This window comes from Symphalangus syndactylus, chromosome 16 (assembly GCF_028878055.3).
Source record: "Symphalangus syndactylus isolate Jambi chromosome 16, NHGRI_mSymSyn1-v2.1_pri, whole genome shotgun sequence".
In the NCBI taxonomy this organism is placed as follows: Eukaryota; Metazoa; Chordata; class Mammalia; order Primates; family Hylobatidae; genus Symphalangus; species Symphalangus syndactylus.
Genome location: NC_072438.2, coordinates 69,611,274 through 69,630,273, shown reverse-complemented (window position 1 = coordinate 69,630,273; position 19,000 = coordinate 69,611,274). Strand labels below are relative to the sequence as shown.

General features: G+C 41.3%; 1 protein-coding gene across 3 annotated transcripts in view; it reads right to left on the bottom strand.

Moving 5' to 3' along the window:
* The window catches only part of PRLR (prolactin receptor), a 180,666-nt gene that overhangs the window by 48,507 nt on the left and 113,159 nt on the right, over window positions 1-19,000 (bottom strand). For 2 of the 3 annotated variants that reach the window (XM_055245995.2, XM_055245996.2), the window contains exon 2: window positions 9,687-9,748. The exons of the other annotated variant lie outside the window; for it this stretch is intronic. The gene's annotated coding sequence lies outside the window, so the exon portion shown is untranslated. The remainder of the gene's footprint in view (window positions 1-9,686; window positions 9,749-19,000) is intronic. 3 annotated transcript variants of the gene reach the window in all.

Sequence of the window (19,000 nt, the reverse complement as noted above, 5' to 3'; positions counted from 1 at the left end):
ATAAAATCCTTTACAGACAAGCAAATGCTGAGAGATTTTGTCACCACAGGCCTGCCTTACAAGAGCTCCTGAAGGAAGCACTAAACATGGAAAAGAAAAACCGATACCAGCCACTGCAAAAACATGCCAAATTGTAAAGACCATCGATGCTAGGAAGAAACTACAACAACTAATGAGCAAAATAACCAGCTAACATCATAATGACAGGATCAAATTCACACATAACAATATTAACCTTAAATGTAAATGGGCTAAATGCTCCAATTAAAAGACACAGACTGGCAAATTGGATAAAGAGTCAAGACCCATCAGTGTGCTGTATTCAGAAGACGCATCTCACAGGCAGAGATACATATAGGCTCAAAATACAGGGATGAAGGAAGATCTACCAAGCAAATGGAAAACAAAAAAAAGCAGGGGTTGTAATCCTACTCTCTGAGGAAACAGACTTTAAACCAACAAAGATCAAAAGAGACAAAGAAGGCCATTACATAATGGTAAAGGGATCAATTCAACAAGAAGAGCTACTATCCTAAATATATATGCACCCAATACAGGAGCACCCAGATTCATAAAGCAAGTCCTTAGAGACCTATACAGAGACTTAGACTCCCACACAATAATAATGGGGGACTTTAACACCCCACTGTCAACATTAGACAGATTGATGACACAGAGAGTTAACAAGGATATCCAGGACTTAAACTCAGCTCTGCACCAAGTGGACCTAATAGACATCAACAGAACTCTCCACCCCAAATCAACAGAATATACATTCTTCTCAGCACCACATCGCACTTATTCCAAAATTGACCACATAAGTGGAAGTAAAGCACTTCTCAGCAAATGTGAAAGAACAGAAATTATAACAAACTGTCTCCCAGACCACAGTGCAATCAAACTACAACTCAGGGTTAAGAAACTCACTCAAAACTGCACAACTACATGGAAACTGAACAACCTGCTCTTGAGTGACTACTGGATACATAACGAAATGAAGGCAGAAATAAAGATGTTCTTTGAAACCAATGAGAACAAAGACACAACATACCAGAATCTCTGGGACACATTTAAAGCAGTGTGTAGAGGCAAATTTATAGCACTAAATGTCCACAAGAGAAAGCAGGAAAGATCTAAAATTGACACCCTAACATCACAATTAAAAGAACTAGAGAAGCAAGAGGAAACACATTCAAAAGCTAGCAGAAGGCAAGAAATAACTAAGATCAGAGCAGAACTGAAGGAGATAGAGACACAAAAAACCCTTCAAAAAATCAATGAATCTAGGAGCTGATTTTTTGAAAAGATCAACAAAATTGATAGACCACTAGCAAGACTAATAAAGAAGAAAAGAGAGAAAAATTAAATAGACGCAATAAAAAATGATAAAGGGATATCACCACCAATCCCACAGAAATACAAACTACCATCAGAGAATATTATAAACAGCTCTATGCGAATAAACTAGAAAACCTAGAAGAAATGGATAAATTCCTGGACATACACACCCTCCCAAGACTCAGCCAGGAAGAAGTTGAATCCCTGAATAGACCAATAACAGGCTCTGAAATTGAGGCAATAATTAATAGCCTACCAAGCAAAAAAAGTCCAGGACCAGATGGATTCACAGCCGAGTCTACCAGAGGTACAAAGAGGAGCTGGTACCATTCCTTCTAAACTATTCCAATCAATAGAAAAAGAGGGAATCCTCCCTAACTCATTTCATGAGGCCAGCATCATCCTGATACCAAAGCCTGGCAGAGACACAACAAAAAAAGAGAATTTTAGACCAATATACCTGATGAACATCCATGCAAAAATCTTCAATAAAATACTGGCAAACTGAATCCAGCAGCACATCAAAAAGCTTATCCACCACAACCAAGTTGGCTTCATCCCTGGGATGCAAGGCTGGTCCAACATATGCAAATCAATAAATGTAATCCATTATATAAACAGAACCAAAGACAAAAACCACATGATCATCTCAATAGATGCAGAAAAGGCCTTTGACAAAATTTAACACCCTGTCATGCTAAAAACTCTCAATAAAGTAGGTACTGATGAAACATATCTCAAAATAACAAGAGCTATTTATGACAAACCCACAGCCAATATCATACTGAATGGGCAAAAACTGGAAGCATTCCCTTTGAAAACTGGCACAAGACAGGGATGCCCTCTCTCACCACTCCTATTCAACATAGTGTTGGAAGTTCTGGCCAGGGCAATCAGGCAGGAGAAAGAAATAAAGGGTAATTAGGAAAAGAGGAAGTCAAATTGTCCCTGTTTGCAGATGACATGATTGTACATTTAGAAAATCCCATTGTCTCAGCCGAAAATCTCCTTAAGCTGATAAGCAACTTCAGCAAAGTCTCAGGATACAAAATCAATGTGCAAAAATCACAAGCATTCCTATACACCAATAACAAACAAACAGAAAGCCAAATCATGAGTGAACTCCCATTCACAATTGCTTCAAAGAGAATAAAATATCTAGGAATCCAACTCACAAGGTATGTGAAGGACCTCTTCATGGAGGACTACAAACCACTGCTCAATGAAATATAAGAGGACATAAACAAATGGAAGAACATTCCATGCTCATGGATAGGAATAATCAACATGATGAAAATGGCCATACTGCCCAAGGTAATTTATAGATTCAGTGCCATCCCCATCAAGCTACCAATGACTTTCTTCACAGAATTGGAAAAAACTACTTTAAAGTTCATATGGAGCCAAAAAAAGAGCCCGCATTGCCAAGACAATACCAAGCCAAAAGAACAAACCTGGAGGCATCACACTACCTGACTTCAAACTATACTACAAGGCTACAGTAACCAAAACAGCATGGTACTGGTGCCAAAACAGAGATATAGACCAATGGAACAGAACAGAGCCCTCAGAAATAATATCACACATCTACAACCATCTGATCTTTGACAAACCTGATAAAAACAAGATAAAGGGATGATAAAAACAAGAAATGGGGAAAGGATGCCCTATTTAATAAATGGTGCTGGGAAAACTGGCTAGCCATATGTAGAAAGCTAAACTGGATCCCTTCCTTACACCTTATACAAAAATTAACTCAAGATGGATTAAAGACTTAAATGTTAGACCTAAAACCATAAAAACCCTAGGAGAAAATCTAGGCAATACCATTCAGGACATAGGCATGTGCAAGGACTTCATGACTAAAACACCAAAAGCAATGGCAACAAAAGCCAAAATTGACAAATGGGGTCTAATTAAACTAAGGAGCTTCTGCACAGCAAAAGAAACTACCATCAGAGTGAACAGGCAACCTACAGAATGGGAGAAAATTTTTACAATCTACCCATCTGACAAAGGGCTAATATCCAGAATCTACAAAGAACTTAAACAAATTTACAAGAAAAAAATCAAACAACCTCATCAAAAAGTCGGCAAAGGATATGAACAGACACTTCTCAAAGAAGACATTTATGCAGCCAACAAACACATGAAAAAATGCTCATCATCACTGGCCATCAGAGAAATGCAAATCAAAACCACAATGAGATACCATCTCACACCAGTTAGAATGGCCATCATTAAAAAGTCAGGAAAACAGGTGCTGAAGAGGATGTGGAGAAATAGGAACACTTTTACACTGTTGGTGGGACTGTAAACTAGTCAACCATTGTGGAAGTCAGTGTGGCAATTCCTCCAGAATCTAGAACTAGAAATACAATTTGACCCAGCCATCCCATTACTGGGTATATACCCAAAGGATTATAAATCATGGTGCTATAAAGACACATGCATACATATATTTATTGCGGCACTATTCACAATAGCAAAGACTTGGAGCCAACCCAAATGTCCATCAATGATAGACTGGATTAAGAAAATGTGGCACATATACACCATGGAATACTATGCAGCCATAAAAAATGATGAGTTCATGTCTTTTCTAGGGACATGGATGAAGCTGGAAACCATCATTCTGAGCAAACTGTCACAAGGACAGAAAACCAAACACCGCATGTTCTCATTCACAGGTGGGAAGTGAACAACGAGAACACTTGGACACAGGGTAGGGAACATCACACACTGGGACCCGTAGTGGGGTGGGGGGAAGGGGGAGGGATAGCATTAGGAGATATACCTAATGTAAATGATGAGTTAATGGGTGCAGCACACCAACATGGCGCACGTATACATATGTAACAAACCTGCACATTGTGCACATGTATCCTAGAACTTAAAGTATAATAAAAAAAATAAGAGCAAGGATATTGTGAGTAGACAGGAGTGAGGGGCTCTACAGCACATTTCATAGCAGACACTTGGCAAAATTCCTTATTAGGCATTTCTGTATTTGCCCTCAAAGTTCCTCCCCTATCAGTTGTCATATCTTGCCCCTTTTCTTTCCTCACACCTCTCTAAAATCCCCTTTAAAATAAAATAAAATTCTCTCTGTAGTCCCCAGGAATCCTGCAATCAGCATCAGCTTGCGTATCTCACTCACCAAATGGTAGGCTGATTTCTAGAGACATGGTAACCATTTAGTGTTCCTCAAAGTCAACCCCATGGGGGATCTTAGCCTTCCCACCATGTGGCCTATTAAAATCTTTTTTTCCCACAAAAATTGGTGTCTATCTATTGCAGGAATATAGCTGCCAGAAAAATGTGATTTCTCCATACTGTTTCAGAAACAACAGGAATTGCCACATTGTCCCCCAACAGAAAGCTGGGCTGCTTCTCATGCTCAGTTTCAGATTACCCTCTTTCAGGCATGGACATCCCTGGGTTTTCCAAAGCTGGGTCATGCCCTGTCTACAAAACACCCAGAACCTGACCTTACCATAGCACTGATAATGAATCTTGACCTATCTTTCTCTTTACCCCCACCCCATCTCAGGCTAGAAGCTCATTGCTCTGTGTGTGTTTCTTTCATATCTCCCATGCTTAATGCAAAACTCTTTCCATCAATCCATCAACTCACCCACCCATTTATCCACCTGTCCATCCATCCATCCATCCATCCATCCACCTACCCACCCATCTTTCCATCCATCAACCCACCCACCCATTTATCCATCCATCCATCCATCCATTCATCCATTCATCCATCCACCCACCCTCCTATCTATCTACCCATCCATTTATCCATCCATCCATCCATCCATCCATCCATCCATCCATGCATTCATCAATCTACCCACCCACCCATCTGTTAATCCTTCAACAAATACCAACTGAGCATCTGTGATGCAGGGTTAGGGTCCTAAGAATAAAATGTTGTGCTGAAACAAACCTCCTAGTACTTCCAGTCTCTTGAAGAGAGGAGCTAATAAAACACTTCAGTGTAAATGATGCAAGTGCTAAGGAGGAACCCTGCAGGTACCATGAGAACCAATAGTGGGCAGATTTGACCTGGCCTAGGAGGCCAGGAAGGGTTGCCTGTTGAGGCTGCTTCAGGAGAAGGAGGAGTAGAAAGCCCCTCTTATTTCTCTATCATAGCCCTGAATATAGCTGGGTCTGGCAGACACTGCTGGTTGCTTCTCCAACACCCACTTCTCCCTTCATTTTTGTTAGGTGTCCTGTTTTGTTAGGTATCAGGCATCTAGCCCCAGGGGATGAGGAGGTATCAGTCTAAGCTAACCATGGTGATCTCACTTGCCTTTTGCCTGTGATTGGTTTAGGAATGTTCTTGACATCAAGGCCTAGCAGAAGTCTTCAAGGTCTCGGTTGTCAGCTTGGAGTTGGATGTGAACTGACTTTGCAGCATGATCCATGGGCAGGCACACACTTTGGAGCTGACACATTTAGGGACTTGGACAGGTACCAAGTAACCCCATCACTTGAGAGAGACAAAATAGGTGGTTTGTTTCTAGAGCTGGTCCTGTCATTCATCAGCCACATTGAATTTGGCATGTCTTTTCCTCTTTCTGAGCATGAGTATCTTTTAATGTAAAGTGTCAAGAGGGTCACATGTGCCCTGCTTTCCTCAGTCAACTGTTGTGAGGATGAAATAAATGACATTTTTGTGCAAGTGTGCCACATGGCTGCAAAGTGCTATTGAAGTGTGAACCACTGTCATTGGCAAGGCTTGATAAATACTCCACCATCATCAGTTGGGATTACAATTGCTCCTTGGAACCCTCCAAGCTCCTCAGATTTTTCTGAGTGGAGGCCTAATTTCAGATGGAGAAGATGCTCCTCTTCCTTGAAATGTCTTTTGACTTGGAAACTCATTGTTCTAATTGGGCTCCGGGGGACTGCCTGGCTCCTTGTGTCACCAGGGTGGAGATTTTCCTTTGTCTGGGATCCCAGTGGCTCCCATATGTGAGTGAAACTCTGAGTCCCTCTTGCCTCAGGATTCAGGATGGGGTCTTCTGCTTCATCAGAAGCCCACAGAACTCAGAGGCCATCCAATGGAGGAAATGGTCTACAAAGCCGACCCCAGTGGCTCCTCTCTTTCCATTTATTAACATAAAGAGTTTGGGTGGGGCAGATGCATGTTTGCTCAGGGCTGGGCTTGAGCTTTGGCTCCCTTCCTTTTTGGAATTCGGTTCCTTCTACTCTTCTCTATCCCTGCCCACAGAGCTGGTGATGTTGGGCTGCATCTCTTTTCCAGAACTCGCTGCTGGAAGTACCAGCCTCAGTCTCGAGACATGCTATTCAGAACTTTCTATCATGATAGAAATGTCCAGTGGATTTCCTTTGTCTGGTGGTGGTAGCCACAAGCCACATGAGGCTGGCAAACATTTGAAATGTACTCAATGTGACTGAGGCATGGAATTTTTAATATTATTTAATTTCAATTTATTTATATTTAAACTGCTACAAGTAGCTAGTGGCTTGTGTATCAGACAGTACGGGTCTAGAGCTCAATATCCCAATCATTTCAGTCTCTCTATTGCAATCAAAATTAATTTGTCCTGTGTCCCAATCCCAAGGCTCTCTTCTTAGAGAAGCACCAGCAAGACAATCTCATAAACAAATTGATATCCATAAATTAAGGCCTTTCTCCCTTAGGTACATGTGTAGGTTTTGAGTAATGCCACAATTTAGTCAAAGCAGAGGCTCAAATGATAGGAATTTGAGAAACTCTAACAGGTAAGTTGTGGGGGAAAAGATTATAAGTACAGAGCTTTAAGTGAACTTCAAAGCACACCCTATGGGTGGACACATCCTCCTGAGGACGCTGGGCTTCTTCTAAGCTCCTCCTGGCCTCTTGCAGTCTGGAGAGAGTTAAGGGCAGAAGTGTGCAGATGGGAGCCTGGGAAAGGGCTGGAGGTGGAAGGGTTGGAATGGGCAGAGCCTGAAGGATGCCAGGGTTCTTGCAAAAGAACCTGGCATGCCAGGCAGAGAGACAGTTTGTTCCACCCTGGGTGGGTATGGGGCATGAGGGAGTGATTGTTAGGGAGTGATTACCACTGGGACAGGACTGGAAAGTTAACAATTAAGTTAGAGAGACCAGACGTCATATTAAAGGCTGCAAAATGGACTGTGGCACTTTGGGTTGAGTCTTGGACAGGAATTGCAATTTTACTCTTAACTTTTAATCCCCTCTTTTAAGGAGGTTCCCCCACTCCAGATTCTTCTATGAATATTGCTCTCTGGATGTTCTTTTCACCCTGAAACTAAGCTGTGTTTCTGTTTCTCTTGGATGACCATGTAACTGCTTTCAAGTTCCTGCCTGTGATTTCACAGATATCCACTGAAATCAGAAGTATCTTTGTAATCCAAACACCAGTTTGGGAAAGGGTGGAGGATGATGGAGGCTGGGTGCAGGGGTCAGGGGAGATCAATCAGAGGAATAAAAGGTCCTTGAGGTGCACTTAAAGATGAATAGGAAGTGTGTGTACAAACCCTAGGGCTTTGGAATTTCCTTTTAGGGCCTTGATTTGCCAATTGGTACCACAGATAAATCTGCTACCACCACCTTGTCTACTCTGTACTATTTGGTTAATTTTTTTTAAAAAAGGATTTCTGGTTAAGCCACTCTTTAGAATGGTGACTTGTTTGCTGTAAAAAGTTAAAATTCTATAAAGTGAAGTAGAGAGTATGTCTCAAATCTTTTGAGCAATAATGTTGTCTTTGAATACATGTCTATGAATAATGAATACACACAAATACAAAGTAGCAGCCAAATTTTCCGGGAGCTTTGCAACACAGCTCTGACTACTGGGTGCTTTCTGATCTCTTCAAACTCTTAAAGGAAAGGTCCACTCAGTATTCAGCATTGCCGTGTTCTCCTTCATTTGCCTTTCCTTCCAGTAAATAGCATGAGGCATTTGGCATCAAGGGATAGAAGCCAAGACTGGAGAAAGCAACTCAGAGAAGTCTGAATGGGTCGATTCACCACTTCCAACGTTACCAGATGCTCCTGGGCAGAGCTATTATGCTATGGGGTACTCTTCTACCCAGAGCGTTTTGATGACTGATGACACTTCTTCTGCAAGTATTGCTAATGTTATTCTGAACACTATAAATTTCAGTCGATTTCCATGGAAAACAAAAGCTCCTGCTGGGCTGAGGCAACTTAAAGCAGTGGTTCTTGGTAGGACAATTTTGTCCCCACTCAGAGGACATTTGGCAAAGCCTGGAAACATTATTTTATTGTTACTTCTGTTGGGGGGAGTTTTGTCCTCCTTGGAACTGTCTGGAGATATCATGGGTTGTTAGAGCTGGGGTGGGGTGGTGTCCTTCTGGTATTTAGCGGGAGACACCAGGAATGCTGCTGAGCATCAAATGATGCACAGAGGAGCCCCACAACCCAAAACGATCTGACCCAGAATGTCCACAGTGTTGTCTGAGAAACCCTGGTCCAGAGGGCAAGTTCAGGCTCAGTTCTTGACACCAAAGCGGCATGATAGCAAGGGGCTATCATGTTTCAATGTGGGAAGACTAGTAAGTTCCCTTAGATGGCCCCAAGAAATCCCAGGAAAATTTTGCCTAGGATTTTCTTCAACCAACAACTTCATCGTTTTCCTATCTTCCTGGCTCCTTAACTTCCTCTGAATGAGAGAGTACAGCCTCAAAGTCGTACACGTTGAGCTCATCTCAGTGGGTCCAGATCCCATTTGACTGTAGTGTAGACAGAGGCAAGTCAGGGGGCTTGGTTTCTCCATCTGTAAAATGGAGTCGTAATACTTCATGATCTATTTGCTAGGCAGTCCTGGCAGCCTAGGGTTTCCTTGCCACTGGTAGATGAGGGAAGACCCAGAACCTGTCACACATGAGTCCTGCCATGACGGCTGGGAGGAAGGAGACACAGCAGTAACATTATGGGGCCCAGAAAGCTGTGGCAAGAATTTATGTAGAGTTGCTTAAGAAAATAAAAGCAAGCACAATATTTCTCTCTCTGATTATAAAAGTAACATAGTCATTGTTGATAATCTCTCAATTACAGAAAACTACAAGGAGAAAATAAAAATCTCTCATGATTGCACCACTAGGAGATATCAGCTATTAAAAGCTTTGGTATTTTCTTTGAGAAAAACAGAAAAGGATGAACATCAGGTTTTCTGAGCTGGACAGGCTGGGGAGATTGAAACAGCCTTTGAAGACAGCAGAATGTGCCAGTGTAGACATTGACTGATTTGAGATGATATTCTGTAAACCAAGATAGTTGATGCCCTGGATGAAACAGATAGTGGGGAAGATGGGTGATGTGACCAAGGGGCATGTGAACAAGTCTCCCTTACCTTCAGGGTTCATGTGGAAAGCATCCTCAGTGTTTGCCTCCATGAATAGGAGAGTTCTTTAGCTGAAAGAGGAAATGATTCATTTTAGCTCCAAGATGACAAAACAGGAGATTCCATTTCTGGCTCACTCTGCAGTATGTAGCATGGCTGAACATTGGCACCTCAGTGATAGGCATGAGACAGCTCTAGTGTTCTGGAATTAGTTTTTTGGCAGCTTTATTTTGAAGTAATTTTAATCTTGCAGAAAAGTTATAAAATAGTAAAAAAAAAATCTCATATATCTTCGACCCACATACCTCAATTGTTACTATTTCACCACATCTGATTTATAATCTTTCTTCTCTGTATATAAAAATTACTTCCTAATTATTTGTGAATTAGTCACAGTAGTGATGCATGTTTACCCCTAAATATTTCAGTGTGTTTTCCTAAGAACAAGGACAATTCTCCTACATAAATGTAGTACAATAATTAACATCAGAAAATTAACATTGATACAGTATTATTACCTAATCTATAGAGCTTACTCAAATTTTGCCAGTTATCCTAGTTGGGATTAGATTTCATAAAATTTGGTCCTGGAGACCTTAATGAAATTTATTAACAAATTCTGACATAGTTATAGATGAACTGGAATTCTGGGTTTTGTATAAGAACTTTCAGACTCTGGGGACTGACTGGCCTGGGTCTGGGAGGCGTGAAGGGACAACTGTTAGAGGTATGGATCTTCTTTTTATTTTGACGGGGTCTTACTGTGTCTCTCAGGCTGGAGTGCAGTGGCACAATCACAGCTCACTGCAATCTCAACCTCCCCAGGCTCAGGTGATTCTCCCATTTTACCCACCCCCTGCCCCAAGTAGCTGGGACTACAGGCACATGTCATCACACCTGGCCAATTTTTTGTATTTTTGGTAGAGATGGGGTTTTGCCATGTTGGCCAGGCTGGTCTCAAACTCCTGGCCTCAAGTGATCTGCCTGCCTCAGACTCCCAAAGTGCTGGGATTATAGGTGTGAGCCACCATGCCCAGCCTACAGCTACTTTTTAAAATGGGCTTCGGGGCAGGGCACAGACAAACAAAGTTAGCAGTAACCTCTGCAGACTTAAATGTCCCTGTCAGATAGCTTTAAAGAGAGTAGTGGTTCTCCCAGCACACAGCTGGAGATCTGAGAATGGGCAGACTGCCTCCAAAAGTGGGTCCCTGACCCCTGAGCAGCCTAACTGGGAGGCACCCCACAGTAGGGACAGACTGACACCTCACTCGGCTGGGTACTCCTCCAAGACAAAACTTCCAGAGGAATGATCAGACAACTGAATTTGCGGTTCACGAAAATCTGCTGTTCTGCAGCCACCACTGCTGACACCCAGGCAAACTGTCTGGAGTGGACCTCTAGCAAACTCCAACAGACCTGCAGCTGAGGGTCCTGTCTGTTAGAAGGAAAACTAACAAACAGAAAGGACACCCACACCAAAAACCCATCTGTACATCACCATCATCAAAGACCAAAAGTAGAAAAAACTACAAAGATGGGGAGAAAACAGAGCAGAAAAACTGGAAACTCTAAAAAGCAGAGCACCTCTCCTCCTCCAAAGGAACGCAGTTCCTCACCAGCAACGGAACAAAGCTGGACGGAGAATGACTTTGATGAGTTGAGAGAAGAAGGCTTCAAACGATCAAACTACTCTGAGCTGCAGGAGGAAATTCAAACCAATGGCAAAGAAGTTAAAAACTTTGAAAAAAAAAATTAGATGAATGTATAACTAAAATGACCAATGCAGAGAAGTGCTTAAAGGAACTGATGGAGCTGAAAGCCAAGTTTTGAGAATACGTGAAGAATACAGAAGTCTCAGTAGCCAATGTGATCAACTGGAAGAAAGGGTATCAGTGATGGATGATGAAATTCATGAAATGAAGTGAGAAGGAAAGTTTAGAGAAAAAAGAATAAAAAGAAACAAACAAAGCCTCCAAGGAATATGGGACTATGTGAAAAGACCAAACCTACGTCTGATTGGTGTACCTGAAAGTGATGGGGAGAATGGAACCAAGTTGGAAAACACTCTGCAAGATATTATCCAGGAGAACTTCCCCAACCTAGCAAGGCAGGCCAACATTCAGATTCAGGAAATACAGAGAATGCCACAAAGATACTCCTCGAGAAGAGCAACCCCAAGACACATAATTGTCAGATTCACCAAAGTTGAAATGAAGGAAAAAATGTTAAGGGCAGCCAGAGAGAAAGGTCGGGTTACCCACAAGGGGAAGCCCATCAGACTAACAGCTGATCTCTCGGCAGAAACTCTACAAGCCAGAAGACAGTGGGGGCCAATATTCAACATTCTTAAAGAAAAGAATTTTCAACCCAGAATTTCATATCCAGCCAAACTAAGCTTCATAAGTGAAGTAGAAATAAAATACTTTACAGACAAGCAAATGCTGAGAGATTTTGTCACCACCAGGCCTGCCTTACAAGAGCTCCTGAAGGAAGTACTAAACAGGGAACAACCAGTACCAGCCACTGCAAAAACATGCCAAATTGTAAAGACCATTGAGGCTAGGAAGAAACCGCATTAACTAACGAGCAAAATAACCAGCTAACATGATAATGACAGGATCAAATTCACACATAACAATATTAACTTTAAATGTAAATGGGCTAAATGCTCCAATTAAAAGACACAGGCTGGCAAACTGCATAAGGAGTCAAGACCCATCAGTGTGCTGTATTCAGGAAACCCATCTCACGTGCAGAGACACACATAGACTCAAAATAAAGGGATGGAGGAAGTTCTACTAAGCAAATGGAAAACAATAAAAGGCAGGGGTTGCAATCCTAGTCTCTGATAAAATAGACTTTAAACCAACAAAGATCAAAAGAGACAAAGAAGGCCATTACATAATGGTAAAGGGATCAATTCAACAAGAAGAGCTAACTATCCAAAATATATATGCACCCAATACAGGAGCACCCAGATTCATAAAGCAAGTCCTTAGTGACTTACCAAGAGACTTAGACTCCCACACAATAATAATGGGAGATTTTAACACCCCACTGTCAACATTAGACAGATCAACGAGACAGAAAGTTAACAAGGATACCCAGGAATTGAACTCAGCTCTGCACCAAGCAGACCTAATACACATCTACAGAACTCTCCACGCCAAATCAACAGAATATACATTTTTTTGAGCACCACACCACACCTATTCCAAAATTGACCACATAGTTGGAAGTAAAGCTCTCCTCAGCAAATGTAAAAGAACAGAAATTATAACAAACTGTCTCTCAGACCACAGTGCAAGCAAACTACAACTCAGGATTAAGAAACTCACTAAAAACTGCTCAACTACATGGAAACTGAACAATCTGCTCCTGAATGACTACTGGGTACATAACGAAATGAAGGCAGAAATAAAGATGTTCTTTGAAACCAATGAGAACAAAGGCACAACATACCAGAATCTCTGGGACACATTCAAAGCAGTGTGTAGAGGGAAATTTATAGCACTAAATGCCCACAAGAGAAAGCAGGAAAGATCTAAAATTGACACCCTAACATCACAATTAAAAGAACTAGAAAAGCAAAAAGCAAACACATTCAAGAGCTAGCAGAAGGCAAGAAATAACTAAAATCAGAGCAGAACTGAAGGAAATAGAGACACAAAAAACCCTTCAAAAAATTAATGAAATTAATGAATCCAAGAGCTGGTTTTTTGAAAAGATCAACAAAATTGATAGACCGCTAGCAAGACTAATAAAGAAGAAAAGAGAGAAGAGTCAAATAGATGCAATAAAAAATGATAAATGATATCACCACCGATCCCACAGAAATACAATCTACCATCGGAGAATACTACAAACACCTCTACGCAAATAAACTAGAAAATCTAGAAGAAATGGATAAATTTCTCGACAAATACACCCTCCCAAGGCTAAACCAGGAAGAAATTGAATCTCTGAATAGACCAATAACAGGCTCTGAAATTGTGGCAATAATCAATAGCTTACCAACCAAAAAGTGTCCAGGACCTGATGGATTCACAGCCAAATTCTACCAGAGGTACAAGGAGGAACTGGTACCATTCCTTCTGAAACTATTCCAATCAATAGAAAAAGAGGGAATCCTCCCTAACACATTTTATGAGGCCAGCATCATCCTGATACCAAAGCCTGGCAGAGACACAACAAAAAAAGAGAATTTCAGACCAATATCCTTGATGAACATTGATGCAAGAATCCTCAATAAAATACTGGCAAACCGAATCCAGCAGCACATCAAAAAGCTTATCCACCATGATCAAGTGGGCTTCATCCCTGGGATGCAAGGCTGGTTCAACATATGCAAATCAATAAATGTAATCCAGCATATAAACAGAACCAAAGACAAAAACCACATGATTATCTCAATAGTTGCAGAAAAGGCCTTTGACAAAATTCAACAACACTTCATGCTAAAAACTCTCAATAAATTAGCTATTGATGGGATATATCTCAAAATAATAAGAGCTATCTATGAAAAACCCACAGCCAGTATCATACTGAATGGGCAAAAACTGGAAGCATTCCCTTTGAAAACTGGCACAAGACAGGGATGCCCTCTCTCACCACTCCTATTCAACATAGTGTTGGAAGTTCTGGCCAGGGCAATCAGGCAGGAGAAGGAAATAAAGGGTAATCAATTAGGAAAAGAGGAAGTCAAATTGTCCCTGTTTGCAGATGACATGATTGTATATCTAGAAAACCCCATCGTCTCAGCCGAAAATCTCCTTAAGCTGATAAGCAACTTCAGCAAAGTCTCAGGATACAAAATCAATATACAAAAATCACAAATATTCTTGTACACCAATAACAGATAAACAGAGAGCCAAATCATGAGTGAACTCCCATTCGCAGTTGCTTCAAAGAGAATAAAATACCTAGGAATTCAACTTACAAGGGATGTGAAGGACCTCTTCAAGGAGAACTACAAACCACTGCTCAATGAAATAAAAGAGGATACAAACAAATGGAAGAACATTCCATGCTCATGGGTCGGAAGAATCAATATCATGAAAATGGCCATACTGCCCAAGGTAATTTATAGATTCAATGCCATCCCCATCAAGCTACCAATGACTTTCTTCACAGAATTGGAAAAAACCACTTTAAAGTTCATATGGAACCGAAAAAGAGCCCGCATCACCAAGTCAATCCTAAGCCAAAAGAACAAAGCTGGAGGCATCACGCTACCTGACTTCAAACTATACTACAAGGCTACAGTAACCAAAACAGCATGGTGCTGGTACCAAAACAGAGATATAGATCAATGGAACAGAACAGAGCACTCAGAAATAATGCCACATATCCACAACTATCTGATCTTTGCCAAACCTGACAAAAACAAGCAATGGGATAAGGATTCCCTATTTAATAAATGGTGCTGGGAAAACTGGCTAGCCATATGTAGAAAGCTGAAACTGGATCCCTTCTTTACACCTTATACAAAAATTAATTCAAGATGGATTAAAGACTTACATGTTAGACCTAAAACCATAAAAACTCTAGAAGAAAACCTAGGCAATACCATTCAGGACATAGGCATGGGCAAGGACTTCATGTCTAAAACACCAAATGGCAACAAAAGCCAAAATTGACAAATGGGATCTAATTAAACTAAAGAGTTTCTGCACAGCAAAAGAAACTGCCATGAGAGTGAACTGGCAACCTACAAAATGGGAGAAAATTTTCACAACCTACTCATCTGACAAAGGGCTAATATCCAGAATCTACAATGAACTCAAACAAATTTACAAGAAAAAAACAAACAACCCCATCACAAAGTGGGCGAAGGACACGAACAGACATTTCTCAAAAGAAGACATTTATGCAGCCAAAAAACACATGAAAAAATGCTCATCATCACTGGCCATCAGAGAAATGCAAATCAAAACCACAATGAGATACCATCTCACACCAGTTAGTATGGCCATCATTAAAAAGTCAGGAAACAACAGGTGCTGGAGAGGATGTGGAGAAATAGGAACACTTTTACACTGTTGGTGGGACTGTAAACTAGTTCAACCATTGTGGAAGTCAGTGTGGCGATTCCTCAGGGATCTAGAACTAGAAATACCATTTGACCCAGACATCCCATTACTGGGTATATACCCAAAGGGTTATACATCATGCTACTATAAAGACACATGCACACGTGTGTTTATTGCGGCACTATTCACAATAGCAAAGACTTGGAACCAACCAAAATGTCCAAAAACGATAGACTGGATTAAGAAAATGTGGCACATATACACCATGGAATACTATGCAGCCATAATAAATGACGAGTTCATGTCCTTTGTAGGGACATGGATGAAACTGGAAACCATCATTCTCAGTAAACTATTGCAAGGACAAAAAACCAAACACCGCATGTTCTCACTCATAGGTGAGAATTGAACAATGAGAACACATGGACACAGGAAGGGGAACATCACACTCTGGGGACTGTTGTGGGGTGGAGGGAGCGGGGAGGGACAGCATTAGGAGATATACCTAATGCTAAATGACGAGTTAATGGGTGCTGCACACCAACATGGCACATGGATACATATGTAACAAACCTGCACATTGTGCACATGTACCCTAAAACTTAAAGTATAATAATAATAATAAAAAATAAAATAAAATGGGCTTTGATATATATGAACAGCAATTCATAATTTAATGCCCAATTTTGTCTTGCCCATTCCAAGCAAAGGCAAATAATCTAACCAGAGTAGCAGACCAAATAATGCTTTTTCTAAGTCTTCAAAATCCAGAATCTTCAGGATTATTCCTTGAGGAAGCCAGTGCTGAATATTCTCCATGCTGACTCAATGGACAGAGGAGGAGGTGACTGGCAGGAAGCTGTGGTTGGCCACTAGTAGCCTCATGCCATTAACAACCTCTCTCTCTCTCTCTCTCTCTCTCACACACACACACACACAGACACACACGCCACTTTCTCAACATTGCTGCTGTTGGCATATCAATCAAGAGCCTGGAAGTCTTTAAAATCAAAGGCTGCCATGTGACAAAGGCCATCTGAGCACAAGACAGCCAGCCCCGAGGCATTTGATAATAAGGGGCCTGCTGGATCCAGAGTCTGTGACACAGATGTCTGGGGCACGTTTCTTAGGAGCCACTCATTGTTCTCCAAAGGGTGCAGTGACACCAAATTTTCTGTTTAAAAAAATTTTAGATTCTAAGAATTATTTTAGAACTTAAAGTTCTCTCTTTGATTAGAGTTGTCCTGTTCTGTTCAGAGCAAATCCTGTTCCATTCTGTCATCTCCCAAATAAGATCCAGACTGTTTTTACACTCTTGACAGAAACCCTGAGGGGTCAGCGAGGGAGTGGGGAACCAGGACAAGGGCTGTGCTGGGGGTGGGACATCTGGAACAGCAGACAGCAGCAGTGAGGGCTTCGGGGCAGGCGGGGATAAAGGGATGACTTCTGCAGTTCAACACTTATTGAGTGACAGGCCCTGGGCCCACTTGGACCATTCATCTATTATTCATTCAGCATTTATGAAATGCTTGGCTTACCACTTAGCCCTTGTCATCCTCTGCCCTGGCTCCCACGTCTATTCTTTACCTGCTCTGTGCCCTGTGAGTCTGACTCCTGTGCCCTCCAGCTTCAAGTAGGGTTCTACCCACAGTGGGTAGAGCATGGAGATGGGCATGTCAGGGTATCGATTTCCCTCCCTCCCTGCCTGCCTCAGAGAGTGGTGTTAGCCGTGGTTGTGTATCTTTTACCACAAGACCAGTTAAGCAGTCATGACTCCAGCTATCACTGGGCCCTGGCAAAATTCTTCCCTCTCCACTCTTCTTTATGCACATAGGGGGGGACAAATTCCCTTCTTCTTCTAACCCCACCCCTGGGCATGTAAAGAGTCTCTTTACATTCTCTTCAAAATCCTAGCTGCGCATGCCATCCTTTTGCTATCTGACCCTAAGATGGCCCTTGAATATGTGCTAAATTGTGCCTGATTGCTCTGGACAAGCAAAAAAGGTGTAAAATTGTGTATATACTTCCTAACATGAGGATATACCATTATGGGGTGGGGAGACATAATTTAATAGAAGCTCCTGGGAGAAATAACTCACAGACTTCATCTTTTATATACTTGAGTACTGTGTGTCAGTCAAAGACCAACCTGATCTCTGGTCACATTATTTGAAGTATGGCATCCAGAACAGGGGAGGTGATAGTACTACTTAGTTCTGTGAATTCTACATTAGCTCCCACTTGGAGTACTGTGCTCATTTCCCTGCTCCTCACTTTAGGAAAAAGCGTGTTGTTTATCTTCGAGTTCTGTCACATAAAGCAGAAGTTGAGAGAGTTTTTCTTCAAGAACCAAATAGTAAATATTTTCAGCTTTGTAGGCTGAAATGTTCCAAGTACTCTGTTACTGTAGTACAAAAGCAGCCGTAGACAACATGTACACGAATAAGCTTGGCTGTGTTCCAATAAAACTTTATTTATATAAATAAATGGGCTGGATCTGGCCTGCAGGCATTACTTTGCTGACCTCTGATAGAAGAGTGCAAAATGAATTTATTCTAGAGGTGCCCAGAAGGCAGAAGTTTGATCAATGTGTAAAAATCATGGGGTGGTAGATTTGTGCTAATTTTAAGATCATTCTAGTGGTGATTACTGTTCCCAAAGAGAATCATCTGTTTCATAAGTCAGTGAGTTTCTTGTCATTATAGGGGTTCAAAGCAAAGGCTGAGTGTTTTAGAAGAATTTTCTGCTGAGCATGGAGAGTAAATTGGATGATGTGGGAGGTAACATTGCCTCACATTTCTGTATCTTCAGCATGGTACAGTGCACACACAGTAAGTCTTCTCAGTTCTGTGTTCCTAGAGGGAAGGGGCTGTGTCATATCCATCCTTGCATCCCACCCTCTCCTGAAAGCCTAGTATAGTGCTTTAAATATGATGGGTGTGACCAATACATTTTTTTTGTCAACCTGACTCTTTAAATCAAATCTTGCTGACAGACTAATTGTACTAATTTGTCTTTAGTACAATCATCACTACCAGCCATATTAAATAATTCCATTACCTCTGATAAGCTTCAACATTTGAGGACTTTCACTGAAAATAATAGACAACATTTACTAAGTTCTTAAAATATGCCAGCTATCATGCTAAGAGCCTTACAGGCATTATCTTATTTAATGCTCCCCAAAACCTATGAGGTAGGCACTATTATTACCCCTATTTTATTGATGGAGAAACTGAAATTCAGAGAAGACTCATAACTAAGAAGTTGCATATCCAAAACTTGAACTGA